The sequence below is a fragment of the Phalaenopsis equestris genome, unplaced genomic scaffold (genome assembly GCF_001263595.1).
Source record: "Phalaenopsis equestris unplaced genomic scaffold, ASM126359v1 Scaffold000002, whole genome shotgun sequence".
NCBI classification, from domain to species: Eukaryota; Viridiplantae; Streptophyta; class Magnoliopsida; order Asparagales; family Orchidaceae; genus Phalaenopsis; species Phalaenopsis equestris.
This window is the reverse complement of record NW_018164444.1, coordinates 65,506,756-65,509,968: the sequence shown is the minus strand read 5'-3', so window position 1 is coordinate 65,509,968 and position 3,213 is coordinate 65,506,756.

Genomic DNA, 3,213 nt, shown 5'->3' with positions numbered 1-3,213 from the left:
GAGTGGTCTGAGTCTGATCCAGTCTCTTTTCGGGACAACAGTGCGATGGTTGGCTGTTCACGGACTGGCTGTACCTACTGTTTCTTTTTTAGGGTCAAGATCAGCAATGCAGTTCATCCAACGATCAACCTAATTCGAATTAGAGAGCTATGACACAATCAAACCCGAATGAACAAAATGTTGAATTGAATCGTACCAGTCTATACTGGGGTTTCTTACTCATTTTTGTACTTGCTGTTTTCTTTTCCAATTATTTCTTCAATGAAGAAAAAGAAAGAGTCCCTCTGCCGAGCTCGACCCTGCCCGCATTTACATAGATAGCATTGACTGAGCTGGACCAGGAACATCAATGAGAACTCTTGTTTCCCTCTCCAACCTAGCTCAAACTCAAATAAGAAAGCATCATCAAGATCCCCCGCCTGTGCAAGAGAAAAAAAAGGGGGGAGGTTTGTGCGAAGCTCAATCCAAAATTTCTACAAACAATGTGATATCCATTGAGTTCTCATTTTGTTACATATGTCAAGTTTTGTATTATTGAATCTGCTTTTTGAATTTCTCCACGAAACCGAGCTGCTTGGCCTCCTCCTGGAGACTCCCAACCTTTTTCGAGGGAGGCAGTCAGACAAGCACCAGGCAAGGAAACCGACAGCAAAGAGAATTACAACTGGCTCTCACGAGATAGAAGTAGCTAGCATTGGGACTCTTTATGGTATAGGCAGTATGACTCGTTTATACTGTTGAGCTAATTCAGTGAGAATACTCTAAAAAGAAAAAAAGTCCTATATAAGTGAGCTCTTATGCTCCTTAGGAAGGCCGAATGAAGGTATTCTGAATGTGGGGCAAATCTCAAGAGATGAGCTTAACACTAGCTATAAAAAGAATAATGAAAAAAGGGAACTTTACTAATTCTGAAGACGACTTTTGGGTATGCAACTCAAGGTTATGCTTATGCGGAGGCAAAAGAAAGAAGAGTCAACTACTTATTATCCGTAGACAAGAGACAGAGGAAATAACAGAAGTTCTCCTCTCGCGGCTCGCGATTTGCCACAAGTTTCAAACTTCGGCAAATCAAAGACTAGCAGCACTCCAGACTAGCAGCACTCCAGACTCCGTTAAGATCTTGTACACAAAGACCAAGGCATCATATAGCCTAATGGCTCGCTCAGTTCGCTCGCGTTAAGCCAGTCCAAACGAGTCAAGAAGGAATTTCTTAAGCAAGCAAAAGGAGAGAGGGGGATTCGAACCCTCGGTTTGAAGTCAGTTGTCATGAAAGTGAAAGGATCTACTTCTCTCTTCTGATTCAAAAAAATCGTGGCGTAACGCGTATCCCCCTTTGTTCCGGTCATGGAATAGATGAAAGAAATCAAAAAATGGATTTTTGTCCGAAGCTTCCTTCGTCACTCCAGGACAGGACAAGGGGGGCGGCGATAAACCATCCACTCTCGATATGCATATTGAAGGACGGGTCCGATTGAAGCCACGGAATGGGGTCACATTCCATTAGGGCAACCAAGCCATAAAGTTGAACGAACTAGCTTGATCGCTTCTTTCTTTTCTTTCGGTTGTGCATGAGCGGTCCGGGCGGGATGCTTGCTTCATTGAATACAGGTTCACCAGGTGAGACCACTGTAGGGCAAAATCTTCTTCCGGGGACTCTTACTCTGATATAGCTTTCTGTAGGATCTCCAGTGTTCTCTTCTCTTGTCCCCTCTCACTATTGATGTCTGTGAAGTTCCTCGTCATTCTCTCTAGCGCCTTCCCTTTTTTCCACTTTTTTTTTTCTTTGCTGCGCACCTTTGACTGAGAGTTCGACTGTTCAGGTCAGGCTACTCCATCAACTCAAGAAATTGCTGAAGGTCGCGCTACTGAGAGACTTATAGATTCAGTCTTTATCCGGAAAGGATTTCATAGAAAGTAACTGCTACCTGATTCAGTCTATCCCGGAAGTGAGTGCCAGAATGATCTCAGTTGGAGATGGGATTGCACGTGTTTTTGGATTGAACGAGATTCAAGCTGGAGAAATGGTGGAATTTTTTGGCCACTCTCCCCTTCCCGGGCCGACGCCCCCCTAAATGGGTTCCTTAATCAGAAGGATGCGGTCTGGCTCGACCTGATCCATCGAATAGAGTAGCAATGTCCCTTTTCTCAGAGGACCCTTATACCCGCCGGAGATGAAATGCCATCACCTGCCCAGTTCTCTTTTTTTTCCGGGGGAGAACTATGATGAGATCTTCATGGATGAAAGGATTCCGGGCATGACAGACAGTAGAAAGTGAATAGGGCTGGGCTGGTCTGCTAGTCAACTATGTCATTTGCTTTCGGGTATGAATCCCATCTCGAAAGAGAAAGATCCTGTGAAATACACACCCTTGCCAGCGTAGAGGTTTCTCGAAGATTTCGAAGTGAGATTCTCAACTGCAGGTAAAGCCTGAAGGCTCCCACGAGCGAGATTCTCAACTGCAGGTAGAGGTTTCTTGAAGATTTCGAAGTGAGATACTCCGCGAGATAGATCTACTGATCTAAATAACTCCGCGAGCGAACTGAGCGAGCCATGAGCCGCCGGCTTGGAAAAGCCTGAAGGCTCCCTTACTTCACTGAACTTATTCACGCAGGTCCAAACCAGCTGAGCTCACTCATTTTTCCTTTACGAGATCTCGGCTCTTCGGAATGGTTGGAGAGAGACCCGAAGTAAGGTGGGTGACATTGGGTTAAGCCAGGTGATCGGGTATGCCCTAGCAAGTGCATAAAGTTTGATGAATGAGAACGCTTACCCGTCTTTTTGTACCTTCTTTACGCTATTCCAGTTGTGATTGAATGAGATGTAAGAGTGGGCCTCAACCATGTTCATCAGCTTGGTACTAAGAGTCCTCTCACTACCAACCAGCAGACATCATCATCTGGCTGGGTCTTGCCAGTATCAACAACGAGAAAAAAACCAAATGGAGAAAAATGGATGGAATTGGACCTAAAAAAGCCATTCAGGTTCGTTATCGATTAGGTATCAGTGGGAACATCAAGATGAATGAGTTAACCAAGTCTCAGATCGAGCCCTTTTGTTCTTGAAGAACAAAACGCTCAGTTCTCAAAGATTGCCAGCGCAGAGGTTTCTCGAAGATTTCGAAGTGAGATTCTCACTCAACCCGGCCCCGCGAGCGAACTGAGCGAGCCATGAGCCGCTGGCTTGGAAAAGCCTGAAGGCTCCCTTACTTCACT